This window comes from Dasypus novemcinctus, unplaced genomic scaffold (genome assembly GCF_030445035.2).
Source record: "Dasypus novemcinctus isolate mDasNov1 unplaced genomic scaffold, mDasNov1.1.hap2 scaffold_151, whole genome shotgun sequence".
Classification (NCBI taxonomy): domain Eukaryota; kingdom Metazoa; phylum Chordata; class Mammalia; order Cingulata; family Dasypodidae; genus Dasypus; species Dasypus novemcinctus.
The window spans coordinates 672118-692662 of record NW_026688155.1 but is presented as its reverse complement, the minus strand read 5'-3'; the positions used below and the strand labels follow the sequence as shown (position 1 = coordinate 692662).

Below are 20545 nucleotides of genomic sequence, written 5' to 3'. Positions count from 1 at the left end.
TTAGGATTCCAATATCCTTGGCCTCCAAGTCCTTTCAGAGCCATAAGTTCATGTTTTTATCCAATGTTGACTGGGCACCTGCTGTTTACCTTCCCAGGTGAGAGGACTCAGCTTGGACAGTCCCTCATGGGGAGATGGAGTCAGCCTCACTGACAGTGATGACACCACAATCACCATAAGAACAGAGAGAGCACGAGAGGAGCAAGGAGCACAAGCCACGGAGTAGGGAAGTCTGCCTGGAGGAGTCAGAGGAAGCTGCCCAGGGAGGCAGCACTTGAGCTGGGACTGAAGGAGGGCTTGTGGGTGTTGGGGGACAAGTGAGTAGGGGATGGCTTTGCAGGTACAGGGTAGGGTGGAGGTGTCTTGTTGGCCAGGGGAGGGCTGGAGGCCAGGGGAGGAGACAATGAGGAGGTGTATGGTCATGGAGTTCTGATCTCAGGCTCCTGTGGATGGCTCTTCTCCCCGGAAGCTGCCAGGCCTTGCTGGGACACTCAGGGGCAAGCTCTGGGTCAGAGCAAGTGGAGGCCAATCCCTATTCTGCCACTTCCCCACTGGCTGTCCCTGGGTAAGTCACTTACTTCTCTGAACCTCAGGCTCCTTCCTGTTCAGTGAAATGGAAATAATTTTCCCACCTCACATGGTCTTACTAGGATTAAGCTGAAGCAACACACTAAGGCACCTGGCACAATGTAAGTGCTCAGTAAACACCTACGCCATTAGCATTGTTCTTCTTGAAGGCCTACTGATGTGGGCTATGGGTGGAAGGCTCTTTGTCTCTTCAGAGATAACTTAAGCTGTTTGACTTGTGGGTGTGGAATGGTAAGAGGCTGCAGTCCTGCCCTTAGGGACTATGGCAACAGGCTCCAGTCCCAGGAAACAGTTTAACAATGCAAGGGCTATAAACTTTTAAGTATTTAGGGGAAATGCAAAAACCAAATATGCTAAAAGCTTATCTAGAATATCTAGAGTCCATGCTAAAAGCTTACCTAAGATGTAGAAGATACATATGCTAATTGAAGCCTATTGAGAACTGAAACAAAGGGACCATTTGGCCTTTCCTCTCTGTATAAAAGACGTTTGAAAATCTTGTTCAGGGCTCGGGATTCAAACAGAAAGCTCCTGAGTCCGGCCAGCCATCAATAAACCATTTTTCCTTCTCAAAATCATTCCTGAGTCCTGGCCTCTCTATACTCAAATAATTGAACTTTTTTCAAATTCTACAACACTACAGGCCATGGGGGCAGGGTCTGTCAGAGGGCAGGAGGAGGGACAGAGGCGAGGGGGTGGCTGCCTGGAGATGCTGAGCAACAGGCTGGGGGGCCTGGAGCAGATGGCCCCTCAGACCCCTCCCATTCCAGACATTGGGAGCCAGGTGCCAGGTAGGCATGCCAGGCTGGCATTTGCCATGAACGTGTGTTGAATGTGTTACTGAGGAGTCTCCAATTGCTGCCCAAAGTGTCCTGACACCTTTTCAGAAAAGAAGCCAAAGAATGCCCTCTTCCCTCCACACGTGGAAAGCCTGCCCATCCCCACCCTTCAGGAAAGCTCCATTCCAGGGAAGGCGGGGCAGGGAGCTGCTCACTCAGAAGTGCCCTATGCTAATCCTGTCTCCTATAAAAATAATTCAAATTTATTTCCTCCCCTCACTCAGGCCTCCTGGGAATGGCCCAGCCTGCTCAAGAGCCTGGAAATCCTGGGGCTGCCAATCCCTGGCTGCCCTGTGACCTGGGGAGGGAGCTGTGTGCATTGACTTTTTGGGACTCAGTTTCCCCAAATATGAAGGGGTACTGGTGGAATCGTGAAGGGTGGCATTCTGCACTCAGCAAGGCAGTTGCTCCCCTCCTAAATCCCCAGCTCTTACTGGAGGGGCTGACTGCTGAGAACGCCGCATGGAGAAGGGAGGGGTCTTTGCAGGAGAAAATGACAACCCTGAGACTGCAGAGGAGGGGGCTCTTGTCTGCTGCCATCTGGGAAGACCCATCAGTGAGGGAGTACCTCACGCCCAGCGGTGGGAGGCCCCACCCACACCTTCAGCCAAGCCCCTTCAGCCAATTCCAGGCACCCCACGCCGCCCAGCCCAAAGCGCTCCAACTGGGGTGCCCCGGGAGAGGCAGTGGCCCGCCTCCCTCTTTCCTGTGGGTGGATTCAGGGGCCTCCACCCAATGGATTCCTAGCGGGTGTGGAAGGACTTGAGGGGTGCAGGAAGACCCAGGCAGGAAGGTCCCCCTAGCCCGAAGGCTGGGCCTGCAGTGACGGCCAGGGTCTCCCCACACCCCGCGCCCACACTCCCTGCGACGGCCTGAGGCCCTGGGGCCGGCTTCCAGGGGAAAGACGGGGACTAACGGGCCACGGAGAGGAAGGCCATGGAGAAGAAAGAAAGACCGGACAGAATACAGACAGCCGGACAGAGGGAGGGAGACACGGAACGCCGCCAGGACGCAAGCGTGTGGCGCAGCTCCAGGGGCCAAAACCAGTGACAGGGACTCGGGGGCACAGAAAAACCTAGAGGCGGGCGCTCGGTGCCGGGGGGTGCGGCGAGAGGGGACACAGGCTTAAGGGACATCAACACAGACGGACACAAACCCAGAGGCAGACACAGAGGGGGACTGGGAAGTACGCACAGCGACGTCACAGATACACACGGGACAGACACTCCCAGAGGCGGGCACGCGCACAGGCCCCGCGGAGGCGCTCTTCCCGCCGCCCGCCCCGGCCCTGCCGCCGCCCTCCCCGAGGCCGCAGGCGGAGGCGCCGCCCCTGGCCGGGGCAGCGGGGGCTGCGGGAGCTCCTCACCCCCCACCCCGCGGCTCGGAGGCGGGAGCGGCACGCGTTGAGTCGGCAGCCCCGCGGGCGCAGAGGCGCGGGGGACACTCGTGAAGCCGCTCAGATTCACTTTTTTTTTATTTTTTTTATTGACTTTGTAATAATATTACATTAAAAATATATATGTGAGGTCCCATTCATCCCCATCCCCCCACCCCCCCTCTCCCCCCCCAACAACACTCGTTCCCATCATCATGACATATCCATCGGATTTGGTAAGTACATCTTTGGGCACCTCTGCACCTCATAGACAATGGTCCACATCATGGCCCATACTCGCCTCCATTCCATCCAGTGGGCCCTGTGAGGATTTACAATGTCCGGTGATTACCTCTGAGGCACCATCCAGGGCAGCTCCATGACCCAAAGACGCCTCCACCTCTCATCTCTTCCTGCCTTTCCCCATACCCATCGTCCACCATGTCCACTTTTCCCAATCCAATGCCACCTCTTCTATGTGGACATTGGATTGGTTGTGTCCATTGCACCTCTATGTCAAGAGGAGGCTCAGATTCCACATGGATGCTGGATGCAATCCTCCCATTTTCGGTTGTAATCACTCTAGGCTCCATGGTGTGGTGATTGTCCTTCTTCAACTCCATCTTAGCTGAGTGTGGTAAGTCCAATAAATCAGATTTTAGGTGCTGGAGTCTGTTGAGGCTCAGGACCTGGTTATCACATTGTCGGTCCAGAGATTCAAATCCCCTAAATATATCTTAAACCCCAACGTTAACTGCACCTCCAGCACATTAGCATGAAAGTCTTATGAAGGGAGATCCCATCTGAGTCCAGATTCATCACACATAAACACCATTTCCAAAGAGGGGCCATCTGCCCTGGTAGTCAACCCCATCGGCCATGACCATAACTCTCATGGGTCTCTTTAGCCTTCATAGGAACCAATATCTGGGGGTTGTATCTGCTTTATCTGTCTCTCTGACTCTGCTCAGTTGTGCATGAGGGCAATCCTTCTGCCAGCCTCCAGACTCTTTTTTGGAAACTCGTAGCCATATAAACTCATTTCTCCTTTCCATTTCCCCCTTACTTTAGGTCAAACAGCATTTTAAAGTCATATTATTTTATGTAGACATGGATATTCTGCTGATCCGCATTGAATCTTCCGTATAAGGTCCTTTTCCAGTTGCATCATCAGTTGGTAGTTGATAGTGGTCCCTCGTTGCCAGGGAGGCTCATCCCCGGGTGTCATGTCCCACGCTGGAGGGAAGGCATTGCATTTACATGCTGAGTTTGGCTTCGAGACTGGCCACATTTGAGTAACATGAAGGCTGACAGGAGGAAATTCCCAGGCACAATGTTGCTCTAGGCCTTGTTCTTATTTTAGGTTTATCAGCTCACAAGCATAGTCATTAGCATCAGGGGCTCACTGTTGAACCCTCACTCCCTCCCGGTCCCCGCCGCTGTACCTGGGAGACTGTCGCTGTTCCCCTAGGGACCACGACAGAGCACCACTGGCCAAGAACCCAGTACCCCCCCTGCTGTGGTTTTTAATTGTTGCCACTATGAGTGTATCCAATCATTACCATGCACCCTGGACATATGTTCTGTACTGCTCCCTGTCAGCCATATATCACTTGTCATTGGTATCCCATACCAGTATTCCTCCATTGCCATTGTTGAAACACTCTGTGATCCAGAACTCCCCGAAATTTGAGGCCCAATATAATGTCGTGGTCCCTTACTAGGGAATGGCATATAGCGATGGGTTTAAAGGATAGATAAAGAACTTGGATAAAGTTAGATAAAGAACTTAAAGAATGTTGACTTGAAAAAATTCCACATCCTATCCTTTTTTTTTTTTTCCCCCCCTAATTATTCAGCATTTCTTCATAGGAGTCCTTTTTAAGTTAAGTTCTCGATTTGAGGTCTTAGGATATTTTAAATAGGATAAAATCAAAGTCCTAAACTACAGAAATGAAAGCCTATGGATATATTGCTTGGGTGGAACTTTTAAGTACTCCTCCCTTAGAGATCAGGATAAAATGGAAATTGTGGGAGCTGAAGGAAAAAAAAAGAAAAGATTGTGAATTACAGACATGAACTATGATTGTCATGGACCTTACAGGACTTAAGAAAAAAGCGTTTCTGCTTATTTTTTAAAAATTTTTTTCTCTGGTTTAAAATTGATTTTTTAAATTTTATGTTTATTTTAGGGAGAGGCACGTAAGCAATTTTTAAAAATCTAAATTATCAATATTGTCACTAAACTTGCACATATGTGCTTGCCCAAGAACTCATTTTACATTAAAAAATATTTTAAAACTTTTGCAATAAAATGTCAGGTTCCATGGGGTGACATCATTAAATGTAATTACACGTGCATGTATAAAATAGTGTATAAATAGTATCTAACAGGAAGCAGACTTGGCCCAATGGATAGGGAAACCGCCTACCACATGGGAGGTGAATGGTTCAAACCCCAGGCCTCCTTGACCTGCATGGAGCTGGCCCATGCGCAGTGCTGATGTGCACAAGGAGTGCCCTGCCACACAGGGGTGTCCCTGGCATAGGGGAGCCCCACGCGCATGGAGTGCACCCGATAAGGAGAGCTGCCCAGCGCTAAAGAAAGTGCAGCCTGCCCAAGAATGGCACCACACACAGAGAGCTGACACAGCAAGATGACACAACAAAAAGAAACACAGATTCCCAGTGCCGCTGATAAGGATAGAAGTGGTCACAGAAGAGCACACAGCGAATGGACACAGAGAGAAGACAACTGGGGGGGGGGGGGAGAAATAAATAAAAATAAATAAATAAGTTTTTAAAAATAAATAAATAAATAGTATCTAACTATGCATACTATTTTATAATCTATTTTCTCCATTAAACAATATACTGTGTACCTTTGCCCATTGCAAAATGTATCTACCTACCACCTATCATCTATCTGCAACTATCTAACTATCCATCTATGTTTATGTATGTGTATTATTAATACTTGGAAAGTATTCTATTATAAAATATGCTATATAATGATTTGTCAAACAAATATTCTAATGTAGGACATGACAATTTTTCTTTTTTTACAATTACATATAGCACTTCAACAAACTCTCATATGAACAATGTTGCATGATGGCATGATACTTTTCAAAATATCTCTACTGTTTTCTTCAGTTACAAGAGACAGTGTAAAAAGAGTTTATTCTACCACACCATTGCCAACAGAAGAATTAAATTTCATTTTTGTGTATATTTCAGATGACAAAGATATTCAATTATTATTTAACATGTTTGATTGTTCACCAGTTTTAATATATTTTCTCTGCATAGTGGTACCTAAATATCTCAGACAGTTCCTTTTCTTAACTTGAACACTTTTTCCTGCTGGGTTGTTCAGCTCTTCTCCGTGGTTTGTATGTTAGCTTTCTGAATTGATAATATAAAAATTTAAATAGCAAGTCTGTAGTAAATATTTTCTTTATGTTTTGTTTTTAGGCTTTTAACTGTGTTTTATATTTATGCAATAATTTTACATTTGGGTTGTAACCAAAAATTCTTTTTTGTTTGGTTTTTATGTTCACTATCTCACTTTTTTCTTTCACTGAAAATCCTTTCTTGTGTGGTTTTCATGTTCACTATCCCAATTTTTTTCTACCTACATTCTTTAAAATGACTTGAACAGCACTGAATGTTTGACTCCCTCATTCCTTTACAGCCTCTCCTTGCTGAAAATTCCTGCTGCTCACTTTACTATCTGAAAATATTGAATTGATTCCAATTTATGTCATATCTTTTTTTTTTAGGAGATAAGGGCATCGAACCTGGTACTTCACACATGCAAAGCAGGCAATCAACCACTGAGCTACTCCCACACCCCCAAAAAGCTCTTTCTAAATATCCAGTCCTTGATCACAGTTTCTTTCTGTCTGACACTCCCTTCCCCCACTCTCTACCAAGCTCATCCCACTCATCGTTTGCTGATCCTGATGATTTCTACACAAAATCCATCACCGCTTTAGTCCTTAACTTATTGAAACCGAATTTGTTTGAGAAAGTAATGTGACCAGACTTAAATGCTCAATTATCTACCTAACTTGGAGCTAGAGGTAGCCCAGTTTTGGACAAAAAAAGTATAGGAAATCTGTGGGATTTAATCTTTATCGTTAAAATTCTTAAAAATGGAGAGAATATATATTTCTCCCTGTAGCTGACTGCTTCTTCTTGCCTGGAACAAAAACATGATGCCTGGTAGTAAAAATGTCATTAGGTAATCTTAGGGCAAATGTATGTGAATGAAGACTTATGCTCAAGATGTCATGGGAGAAAGAGAGAAGACTGGGGCTTATTTTATTCATTGAGTTCCAAACTATTTTTTACTCTTCCTTGTTCTGGTCTGTGCAGGGGAAGCTGATCCCTATGGACTGTGTCTCCCTTATTCAATTTGGTTGCTTGCTGAATTGTAGTTAGGCTTCATGTTTGAAAGCACCAGAAGATCGGAATGGTGAGAAAACTTGAGAGGAAGAGAAGAGTATTTCCCCCTGCTTTCTCTTTGCTTAAACATATCACATTCCTGAGAGTAGCTGCATCCCTTCAAGATGTGCCAGGCAACACTCCCCACAGTTCCCAATCTCTTTTGACTTCTAAACACTTTTCCTTCCCTTGTCCTTCCAAGCCAAGTGGTGGTCACAAGCTGTTCTCTTTGTTTACACTCTCTGTACCTTGCCATCCCTTCTTTATTGTCACATCTCTAGAGTAGCCCTCACCCTAACACCAGGGATGACCTTTCTTACCTGCCAGAATCCTACCTGCTGCTTAAATGATACTATCGGTGCCACTGAGCCAGCACGCCTGCACTTCAGCAGCCCTCCAGTCTCCTTGGTGCCTTAGAAGTACAACTTATTTCTGTTGGCCAGAGTTCCTCATGCCTACCCCAAATTTCATTCCTTCATTCTTCAGGTTTTATATTTATTTTAGTCTGCTAAAAATGGCTGGGAACATTATACCAAGCATGTGTTGGTGTGAATTTATTAGGTTAAAAATTTACAGTTCTGAGGTCATGAAAGTTTCCAAATCAAGGCATCATCAGAGAAGCTGTCTCACACCAGCTCCAGCTGTGGGTGGTCAGGCACATGGCAGTGCGTGATGGCAGCTCTGTCCAGATCAAGGCATCAAGCCAGGCTCCCTCCCTGAGCATTTACTTTTCTATTTCTTTAGTTCTACCTCTTAAACCATGCTTGTATCCCCTCAATTTTAGAACATAACAGTGCTTTTAGACTTCATTTTGTCCTTTCAGTTCTTTTCACCTTCTATCCTCTTTTCAATGAGGATGCAGATTTATATGATTTCCATATCTACATGTAATCAAAATGGTCAATTTTCTGATTTCATATTTGCACAAGATAGCAGCTAAAGCTGCCCTTCTTACCACATTTCTACATTTCATTCTCCTATATATGTTTTCTGTCCTTTGGGTTTACTGAAACAGAATTCACAAAGTTTGCAATCATCTTGTAACAGGAAATCCAATGGATTTGCCTCATTTCTATTCTGCCTCATTGTTATTAATAATGAAATATATTAATCACTGTGCTTCTATTCTTTAAATTCTGACCATAATGGAATTCTTACCAGTTTTAATTCTTCCTCCATTAAGACAGATTTCTCTTTTCTATATTGAATTTTATTCTTTCTTCTCCTTCTTATTATTGTCATTTTACAGATTACAATATCTGCTTTCATGGTTCAGTTTTGAGATATTATAATTGTCCTGTATGACATTAAAATGAAAGTTATAGGCCATTATACATTTTGTCATAACCTATAAAATTGTGCATGGCAGAGTGTAAACTCCAATGTAAACAGTAGTCCACAGTTAGTAACAATGCTTCAATATGTGTTCTTCAATTGTAATGCATGTACCACACCAATGAAAGATATTGTTAATGGGGGAAAGTGTGGGAGTGGGAGGGGGTGGGATATATGTGAATCCCCTATATTTTCTATTAACATTTATGTAATCTAAAGCTTCTTTAAAAATAAGAAAAACCTGCTTTCTTCTCTTTTATGTCAATTCTTATCAAAATTTTTACTCAATCACATGACTTCAATTCATTGCTCCCGATCATGAGTTTATCTTCAGTTCTTTTCAGCAGTTTTTATTATGAAATTTTATTATGAATTATACTAGTATGTCTGTTTTTATGTATACATATTCTAATGTCACCTTTCACTCAACATATCTAGCCATCAGTCCAAGTTCCCACCACCAAAGTTTTTTGATGACTTCCTTGAAAATAGTGTATAACATTCTCCAGGCTGCTGAACTGAAAATGTAGCTTCATATTTGACCCCAACTTCTACTTCCTGTATCTCCAATAATCCCATCCTACTGCCATCACCTTATATCAGATCCTAAAAATTCACAGAAATATGACTCTATCATATTTCTTCCAAGATAAAAACATGCAGCAGCTTCCCAGTTTATGAAGTATTTAAATCATTACTGTTTTAATGTATGTATTCCTCTGTGAGCTTCTGAGGTTTTTTGTGTTTAGCAGTCACTCTGTATTTATGACACACTGACTTTTATATCTACTGTTTTCCTATATTACAGTTAGCCTTACCATGCATAATATAAGAATCTTGCAGGAAAGAGCAATAAAAAATGTTTTAAAGGCCTATAGCCAAGATTTAGGTAGAAAGCAGGTATTTTTCCATCTCTCTGCTTTCCTTTCTCTACAAGCTCTTTCCTGCCAAACTCATTTACATAAGGGTGTCAGTTATCACCTCTAATCAGAACATTCAAAAACACGTGCAAACACACACACTTCATGCTTATCCTCCAGTCTCACATTTTCCCTTCACTTAATTCACTCTAAAAATAAAAGTCAAATATTGTCTTTGTCTTTTATTTTTATCAAAAGATTGTTGTCTTCTGACTCAATATTGTGTCCTGCCAAAATTAAGTTCTTTTTTTAGCACAAAATAATACTGAAAATTTTATTAATATTTAATAACAATAACTCAACTCTTTTTTCAGTTTTTATGAAGTTTTTGTGGTAAAGATTAAACTAATTTCAAAAGTATTCATGTAAACCAATCAGATACTAAGAAAGCTTTTACAAAGAGCTTCTCAAATCTTTTTAATATCTACCTTCTTTCTTGGGTTGAACAGTAGTATTACTATGATAATATTACATGTTCTTATTCTTATTAAAATTAGTTGTTTTCAGGATTAATAGTTATTAGCAAATCCTGATTTTTATTATCTGCTAAGATAGAGAGAGACATGATATTTAAAGTTATTTTTCAGATGCTTGTGAACTATTTTATGGTAAAAAAAGAACTGTTTGAGGGGAATGGGTGTAGCTCAGTGGTTGAGTGCCTGCTTCCCAAGTACGAGGTCCCAGGCTCGATCCCCAGAACCTCCTAAAAAAAAAGTAACCTTCAGTCTCCAGCTGAACTTTGTACTATAAGGTTTTTTTATTTTTATGGTATTTACATAACAAATATTAATCTTAATCACTAAGTTCTTCTTCGTCACTGAAATATGTGCTTTTCTTTATCCTTGGGCGTCTTGAATCATCTGAGGTTGAGGCGTCCCCTGAACTGGGTTTCCATCTTTTGTGTTCTTCTTCAATTTTGGCTTGCTGGAAAGCTGTGGCCTGACCGAGACTGTCAAGAGCAGGATCTTCCCCTTCATCTTCACTTTCTTCTACTTCCTCAATTTCTTCTTCTGGTTCAGGAATTTTCTTTTTTTTCCTTTTTCTCTTTCTTCTTTGGAGGTTCACGTGCTCCCAGCATATTTTTAGGACAGGCATAACTTAAGTGCCCACTTTCTCCACATTCATAACACTTAGATTTATCAAAGTAGTTTCGCCTTCGGATGAACTCAGCTGCTCTTCCATTGTCAGTAGCAATGCTTGCTTTTATCACTCTACCAAATAACTGTTTGTTGTTTATTGCTCTTGTACAGTTTTGAGCAGATTCTTTATCCAAAAATAAAATAAATGCAACCCCTTTACTCTTCCTGGTATCTTTATCTTTCATTATAGTAACCTTTACAACTTTGCCAAACTTGGAAAATATCCGATATAAGTCATTGTTTGTTAGGGAAAAGGGCAAGTTGGATACATACACTGTACTTTTACTAGGAGCCAATCCACCACACATTCCTTCAGGTGAGTCTTGTCCGAGAGACCAGAAGAGTGTGAGCCCTCTGCCCAGCTGGGGCTCAACCCCGACTATTTCTCGCCCCACGCGGCAGCTCTGGCATCCCGAGACCCGGGAGAGTGCAGGCGCCCAAGTCAAGAAGATGACAGCGCCTCCGTCTCTCCCTTGCTGCAGTCGGGACGCGCCTCGGATGCGGTCAGAGCCCCGACCCGGAGGCGGGCCCAGGAGCGGGCGTAACAGTTCTTCATGAATGAAATAGATATCCTGAAAGACATTCACCTCCAGAGATTTTCCTTCTGAACCAAGTTAAGTTACTCAGGGATGTTGCATCATGGTTAGAAGTTTGTCAGTAGTTTCCATCTGCCAAGTTTCCTCTTGGCAAGGGAAACCCTTAAACAAGACTATAATGTAGAATAAGGAGAAAAATTAAAGTAGGACTGATCACTCCTAAAAATTACTTGTGTCTATGGATTCACAAGGAGTACTGTCCATTTTTACTCTCTTAATGGGAACTTAAGCAATTGCTTTATATTTCCTAAAAAATTAATCTAATTATAAATGATCCATAAAGTTATTTTCTTCTACAGAATAATATACATTCATATGTTGAAAGAGGACAGAGTTGTTTACTATATTAGCATCATATTCAGATAACACATTTTCTAATTAGCACTTTCTCCATGAATTTTAGTAGCTATTAGTAGTATGGGATCTCTATACAAAGTTTATTTAATCAATTCAAATAAGTGAAACATATATTTGTCTGATAAAATACTTAAAAAATAATATACACCTCTCTTTAATCTGATTAACAGGAGATAATTTACTTACTGATTTCTTGTAAAGAGCCACAGACAATTAATTGACTTTGTCCCCATAAACATTTTGCCTGCAGATTTTAGGGACACTTGCAGGTAGAAAGAAAAATGTAGGCATTCTTGGCAGAATGGCTACCATATTTTATCTAAGTTGAAAAGCAGGCACCAAGAATGAAGAAATGTGTAAGCTCATAAAAGGAGGGGAATCTTCTTTTTCTTTAAAGTCATGAGAAAGTGAGGAAGTCACAACAAGAGATATGTGGTGTATTTACTGGCCGAGGTCACTTGGGCAAAGAATCCCAAGGAAGCAATTAATATCTGCTTTCACTAGGACACTGTTAGCCAAGAATCACTTTGGGAAAAGGAGGAATATAGGGCAGATATTTTTATCACTCTGTTCTAATTGTTAAAAGACCAGTTGAAGTTTTCAGATGCAGATAAGATCACTAGTTGGGACCTGGCATCACCTGACTTGTAAATCATAATCTTGCTCAAAACACACCTCAGGGTTTGTCTTCTATAGAGATTCACAAAACTGCTCCAATCACCCCAATCATTCTAAATAAAGATACCAGAAATGTAAAAAGACCTACTAGAAGAGCTTGTGAAGGTATATACCACTGATTATAAACTCAGTGAATGAGGCTTTTCAAAAAGTAACCAAAAGGAATAAATACACAATTGAATTAATGGGCAAATTAAACTTAGTCAAGACACTGAAACTGAAATATAAAAATAACTGCAAGTGACAATGGAATATAATTTTGGATAAAAAACAAATTGGAAGATGATGGATAGTATCACACAAGAGCCTCTTCTCTGGAAACAGAATATAAATTCAGAAAAACAGAGGAAATTCTAGCACTGCCCATGATTTACACACAGATACACACCACACACACACAAATGCACAAGGCTTAGCTCACTTGTTACTTTCCTATGAAGTCATCCTGAGTTTCCCAATCACAGACAGTCTCTGCTTACAAAGAAACATACCACTCTGTGTGTTCCATTCTTGTACTACATTTTTTGTTGAATCCTGGCAGTAATCATTTGACTATAGGTTATTTCTTCTACAAAATCATATAGTTTAGAGCTGAGAGTGAGCATGTATCCCTTAGTTTATAAATATAGTATTCTTTTAAAATTATTTCACCTCTACTTTTAACTTGTATTGCATTGTTATTAGACAATGACACATAGGAACTCATCAAATTTCTAAAATTGTTAAGATCTTTAATATTGCTACTCACCTTTTTGTTATGTATAATTATATGCCAATAAAAGAAGTGAACAGGGAAACGGACTTTGGCCCAGTGGTTAGGGCGTCCGTCTACCACATGGGAGGTCCGCGGTTCAAGCCCCGGGCCTCCTTGACCCGTGTGGAGCTGGCCCATGCGCAGTGCTGATGCGCGCAAGGAGTGCCGTGCCACAAAGGGTGTCCCCCGCTTAGGGGAGCCCCACGCGCAAGGAGTACACCCATAAGGAGAGCCGCCCAGCGCGAAGGAGGGAGCAGCCTGCCGAGGAATGGCGCCGCCCACACTTCCCGTGCCGCTGATGACAACAGAAGCGGACAAAGAAACAAGATGCAGCAAAAAGACACAGAAAACAGACAACCAGGGTAGGGGAGGGGAATTAAATAAATAAATAAATCTTTAAAAAAAAACAAACAAACAAAAAATGGATCAAGTGTTAAAAAAAAAAAAAAAAAGAAGTGAACAATGGTCTAGAAACATTAAAGTCTCCAAACTTGATTGAATAATAGAAAGCCTGAGTGGGACAATTAAAACTGAACCTGCCTTGTGAGGTGTGGGTTCTCTTGAAGATGTTGAGAGTCATTTTTTCCCTGTGGTGAGTTAAGTCACCAGGGTCCTATTTGAGTTTTAAAAGGGAACTCTCACAGAGGCTATTGCATCCTGCTGCCCTGGGAGAGAAAGCAGTAAGAAGGGCAGATTCCTAATCAGCAGGAATTTATCCAATTTGAAAGACTCAATCCTGATCAAGGGAAATGGACTCTCTAGCTTTCTGAAGAGCTAATAGACCTAACAAGAAAGTTTAGCTCCATGGAGGAGTTTCCACCTTGAATATACAAGGTCTCTAGTGCAATTCCCAGCTCCTTGTAGAGAGTAGTGACCCACTGGGATATTAAACATCTAGCTGATACCTTGGGACAGGGAAAACATAGAAATTATTCTTATATTAGCATCTCTTGGGTCTCTTCTTTTTCCTAAAAAAAGAAAGTTACCTTTGTTTTATAATTTAACTTAGTTTACTCACTAAAACTCACTTCAAAATCTGCAGCAGGAAGGCTGCAGGGTAATTGATTGATAAACACTGGCAGTCTGAGAAGCTCCATAGGGACTTAAGAGGGAAGGCTGCTTTTTCTTAGTGTTTGGTTGACTCCTTACTTGTGAGCTTGTCTGTTTTCTTGCTTTTCTTTACTCTTTATCACCTCCCCCCTATTTTTCAAATTAAGTGATGCCAGCTTATTTTTTGTTTGCTGTGTTTCCTCTTCCTCAATTTCCTCTGTTCTGTGTGTACCGATTTTGACTAACAATGCTATCTCTTTTCCTTCCTACATCTTTCTATCTTCTGCTTCCTATTGTTGCTCTTACATTCCACCTGTTTGTTTAGTCCTTAATTTTTCTGTCATTTTATTTCTAACTCTACTATTCCATTTTCTATCTTTTATAAACTTTCACTTTTGTCCTTTCTTTTCTCTTCCCCTCTCACCTCCTCATGCCAGCCTTTTCAGTCATTCTAGGAGGCGGGGCAAGATGGCATCTGAGTGAGTGCACCTCATAATCTCTCCTGCAAAGAAGCAGCTGAGTAGGGTCAGAGTCCTGCTGGACCAGGCTGTTTTGGGTGCTTGCAGGGCAGGAGGTGTCTGGATGTCAATTTGGTGAGACAGTGACAGAAGACATTCTTGCAAGAGGTAGAATTTTGTGTCTCTTACACAGAGATCAGAAGTTGTGGGTGGAACTTTTGAAATCTTTGTTGTGGTGCTGGTTCCCAAACCCTGAGTGGTCTGTTTCTGGGGATTGCAGGGCAGGAGGTGTCTGGATGTTGATTTGGTGAGACAGTGATGAGATTCTTGTGAGAGGTGGAATTCTGGGTTTCTGACATGAAGGTCAGAAGTTGTGGGTGGGACCCCTCCCCCAAGGCTGGCAGCCTGGCCACAAGGATCCCTTAAGGCTTTGTTGTGCTGCAGTGTTCCCAAACCCCAGGTTAACTGGATGTATGGTTCCCACATCTGTGTCCCATAAACCCTGGTGGCCCATGCTCCAGAGACTCACACACCTTGAGTCTGCAATACCATGGACTTCCCATCCCTGAACCCACCACACCCTGAGGTCCACCTGAGGTCCTTGATTACCCTAACCCTCCATGTTTTTGGTTGTTGTTGTTGTTTTTTCTCTCTCCTTGAGCTTGGAGGAGTATACCAGCTGACTTGGGGAGAATCTGGGAAGAAAAGAGAGGTGAATCTGTTGAGGAAGCCCTATTTACCTAAATGTCCTGGGGTAGGAAACTTGGTCTGGGAGAAGGTGGAGTCAGAAAATCAATTAGACCTCCCCTAGCATGCCTAATGGGGAGGGACTGTAGGACATGTTATCCAAGCTTCCAATAGCATATTTGGGGATTCTGGTGATCTCACGCTGGAAATAAAGAGTCCTTGTTTTCTGTGTTTAGTTGGTTCAAAAAGGACCCACTTGAATCTCCTACCAGACCATTCAGGTAGCTTTCCTGCTACCTTGGGAGAGAGAAATGAGGAAGGGAGAAAGGGGGAAGGCCAGATCCCTAAGTGTTTTATTTAAGTGCAAAGAGGATTCCTAGCTTGAAACGTTGGTTCTTTTCTTTTCTTTATTTCTTTTTTTTTTTTTTTTTTTTGTCATAGTTGCTAATATTGCATTGTCTCCTGGTCTTTTCTCTGGTTTTATCACCCAAGGTCCTTTTTCATTTATTTAGTTTTTTTCTCTTTTTCTTTTTTTGCTTGTTTCCCCCCTTTCTCTGCCCCCACTTTTTTTCTTCTCTTTTTTTCTTTTCTCTCTTTTTCTTCTTATTTTATTTTATTTTCTTTATATAATAGGTGCTTCAGGGAGTGCTTCACATTTGCTGTGTTTCCTTATCCCCCATTTCCTCTTTTCTGTGTTTATTGAATTTGGCCAGCTACACTATCCCCTTTCCCCTACATCTTTCTATCCTCCATCATCTACTGTTTTTCTTACATTCCACCTCCCTTTCTTTGGCCCCCAAATTGTCTGACTTTTTAATTCTAATACCTTTGTTCTGTTTTCTGTCTTTTATCCACTCTTGATATTATGTCTTTCTTTTCTCTTTCCCTCTCTCATGAAAACACTGGCCTTTTAATTCATACTACATTCCTCCCCATATTCAGTAGACTGTCTCATTATAGGTACTCTACTTACTGCTATAACTCTGCACAACTTACATGAGTTTAATATCAATTCACCTTGATCTCACATTGTTTCTCTGTTAACATCTATTACCAATACTACTTTATACATTTTCTTTTGTTACTCATTTTGCTTCCCCTCACCCTAATATTTTCCTTCAAAGTGAATTTAGCCAGAAACAAGATAATAGAGTAAGAAGAACAAAGTGACAAAGAGAAGACGTAACACTTACACATGAACAACAACTAATTAATCCCCAAGACTAAACAAAGACACCAAGGAACTTATTAAACCCATCAAGATAAAATGATGACCAGACAGCAACAAAAAACTACAAACCAAACCAATAATCAGGAAAACATGGCCAAATCCAATGAACAAACTAAAAACCAGGAAGAGGACCAGAGCATTGGATAAGTAATTAAAGATCTCAAAGCATATGCTAGAGACCAATGTAACGAAGTAAAGGAAGAGATTAACAATATGAAGAAAACACTAGGATAGGAAATTGCAGACATATGCAAAAAGATAACAGATTCGATGATGATGAACACCACAGTTCAAGAAATCAAAAATACACTCTCAGCAAATAGCAGCAGATTAGAAGAGGCAGAGGAGAGAATTAGTGACATGGAAGACAGTACATCTGAAATCCAACAGATAGTAGAACTGATTGATAAAAAGATAGAAAAAATCCAGCCGAGACTTAGGGACCTGAATGACAATGCAAAATGAACAAACATACGTATTATAGGCATCCCAGAAGGAGAAGAGAAGGGAAAGAGGACATAAGGTGTGTTGGAGGAAATAATGGCTGAAAACTTCCCAAATGCACTGAGGGAGATGGATGTACATGTCCAGGAAGCCCAACACACTCCAAACACCATAAATCCCAAAAGGCTGATTCCAAGACATGTACTTGTCAAATTATCCAATGCTCAAGACAAAGAGAAAATTCTAAAAGCAGGAAGAGAAAAGAGAACCATCACATACAGGGGAGGTTCCATAAGATTAAGTGCTGATTTCTCATTTGAAAACATGGAGGCAAGATATAGTCAAGGTACTAAAAGAAAAAAATTTCCAACCAAGAACACTCTACCCAGCTAAGCTAGCATTCAAAAATGATGGAGAGTTCAAAATATTCACAGATAAACAGAAATTAAAAGAGTGTGCCAACAAGAGCCCTGACTTTCAAAAAATACTAAATGGAGTTCTGCAGGAAGGAAGGAAAAAACAGGAGAGGCAGAGATGGAAGAGAGTGTAAGAGCAACAAAAAAGACAAAAAGAGAAGGAAGAAAACAAACAAAATACGACAAACACAAGTCCAAACAAAATATGGTTAACAAAAATAATTCCTTGGAAGTAATAACACTGAATGTCAATGGATTAAACTCACCTGTCAAAAGACTCAGACTGGAAGATTGAATAAGGAAATATGACCCATCTATATGCTGTCTACAAGAAACACATCTTAGACCCAGGAATTAATGGAGGTTGAAAGTGAATAGCTGGAAAACAATCTTACAAGCAAACAATAACCAAAAAAGGCAGGAGTAGCTATATTAATATCAGACAAAATAGACTTTGAATGCAAAACAATTGTGAGAGACAAAGATGGATACAGCATATTAGTGAAAGGGATAATCTTTCAAGAAGAACAAACAAAGGTACCTCCAAATATGTGAGGCAAACACTGGAAAAATTAAGTGAAAGAATAGATGCCTCTACAATTATACTTGGGGACTTTAATACACCACTATCAACTTTGGACAGAACATCTCAAAAGAGAATCAATAAAGAAACAAAACCTCTGAACAGTATCTTAGATGAGCTGGACCTAATAGATCATACCACCTGAATAAAGCAGGATATACATTTTTCTCAAGTGCACATGGATCATTCTCCAAGATAGGCCATATGCTAGGCCACAAAGAAAGGCTCAATGAGTTCAGAAAGATTGAAATCATACAAAATAATATCTGTGACCACAGTGGAGTGAAGCTGGAAATCTTCAAGGGCCAGAGGCCCAGATTTCACACCAAGATATGGAAATTGAACAGCACACTCTTAGAAAAACAGTGGGTCTAGGAGGAAATCTCAAAAAAAATTAATAACTATCTTGAAATTAATGAAAATCTTGCTGAAACCTTTCCAAAAAATCAAAACAGAAGGAACATTACTTATCTCATTCTATGATGCCAAAATTACCCTAGTACCAAAGCCAAACAAAGACACCACAAGAAAGGAAAATTACAGACCAAATTCTCTAATGAAACTAGATGCAAAAGTCCTCAACAAAATACTTGCTAACCGTATTCAACAACACATTAAACGAATTATAAACCATTACCAAGTGGGATTCATTCCGGGTATACAAATATGGTCCTACATAAGAAAATCAATCAATGTAATACACCACATAAAAAGATTGAAGGGAAAAATCACATGATTATATCTATAGATGCAGAAAAAGCATTTGACAAAATACAGCACCCTTTCTTAATAAAAACACTGCATAAGATTGGAATACAAGGAAATTTTCTGGACATGGTAAAGAGTATGTATGAAAAACCCACAGCCAACATCATTTACAGTGCTGAAATCCTAAAATCTTTCCCTCTAAGATCAGGAACAAGGCAAGGATGTCCAATATCACCTATTCTTAGAAGTACTTGCTCAAGCACTGAAGCAAGAACCAGATATAAAAGACATTCAGATTGGAAAGGAAGAAGTCAAAATTTCATTATTTGCAGATGACATGATCCTATACATAGAAAACCCTGAGAGGTCTACAACAAAGCTTCTAGAACTCATAAATGAGTTCAGTAAAGTCACAGGTTATAAGATCAATGTGCAAAAATCAGTAGCATTTCTGTGCACCAATAACGAGCAAGCTCAGGAGGAAATCAAGAAACAAATACCATTTACAATATTCAATAAAAAATCAAATACCTAGGAATAAATTTAACTTATACACAGAGAACTACACAATGCTGTTCAAGGAAATCAAAGAAGACCTAAATAAATGGAAGAATATTCCCTGTTCATGGATAGGAAGACTAAATGTTATTAAGATGTCTATCCTACCAAAACTGATCTACACATTCAGTGCAATCCCAATAAAAATCAATGCAGGATTCTTTAAGAAACTAGAAAAACTCACTATGAAATTTATTTGGAAAGGAAAGAGGCCTCAAATAGCCAAAAACATATTGAAAAAGAAAAATGAAATTCGAGAAATCACACTACCTGACTTCAAAACATACTACAAAGCTACAGTAGTGAAAACAGCATGGTATTGGCACAAGGAGAGACACACAGACCAATGGAAGTGAATTGAGATTCTGATAGAGATCCTCATATATATAGTCATATAATATTCGATAAAGCCACCAAACCCTCTCAACTGGGAGAGAATGGCTTATTCAACAAATGGTGCCTGGAGAACTGGATATCCATATGTAAAGAATGAAAGAGGATTATCAACTCACACCTTATACAAAAATCAACTCAAGAGGGAACAAAGACCTAAATATAAATGCCAAGACCATAAAGACTTTGGAAAGCAGTGTAGGGACGCATCCACAGGAACTTGTAATAGGAAATGGCTTCATGAACTTCACGCCAAAAGCATGAGCAACAAAAGAACAAATAGATAAAAGGCTTCTAGGGAGTGTGTGAGTGCTCATTTTGCCATAGTGGGTTATATCATTGGATAGAGACCCACATCCTGTGGAGGACTGATGTTCTCAAATAGAGGGAATTGTATTTCTCAAGAAAAAGATGGTTCCCAATGCATTAGGGCATTGCCAAGCCCTCAACACTGTTGCAAGTATCTCTGAACATGGCCCTTCAAGCAATGAAGATTGACTGTCACTGTGGGCCCTGAGGGGAGGGGAAAGAGGTATCGAATAGATGGAATTCAATGTAACTGTGTGGACAATAGAAGTGTTCCACAAGATTATGCAAGGATGGATGTAAGACATGTTAAATTACACCAAAAATATATAGGGGCTGATAGGCTAAAATGTAAGTCATAATGTAAAACATAAGATAACTAAAAATTTAGAAAATTGTATAGTCTAAAGTATGAACAACAATGTAAACCCTAATGTTACCTTGTTTGAAAGCTATTGTCTCAATATCTGTACATCAGTTTCAGTAAATATAGTATATGTAAAAAGATTATTGCTGTGGAAGGAAAAATGTTTTTATGTTGGATATGTGGGAGTACTGTATATTGTATATATCAATTACTGTGATCTAAAACTTTTGTGAAGCTAAGCTTAATAATTAGGAATAAAAGAAAAGATAAAAGAAAAGATGTAGACACTGAGGAAAAGACGGAAGAAGTTG

The 20545-nt window shown here is 40.8% G+C and overlaps 1 pseudogene; it reads right to left on the bottom strand.

Moving 5' to 3' along the window:
- Positions 1-10282: 10282 nt before the first annotated feature.
- On the bottom strand, positions 10283-10956 carry LOC131277564 (zinc finger CCHC-type and RNA-binding motif-containing protein 1 pseudogene; annotated as a pseudogene).
- Positions 10957-20545: the final 9589 nt, after the last annotated feature.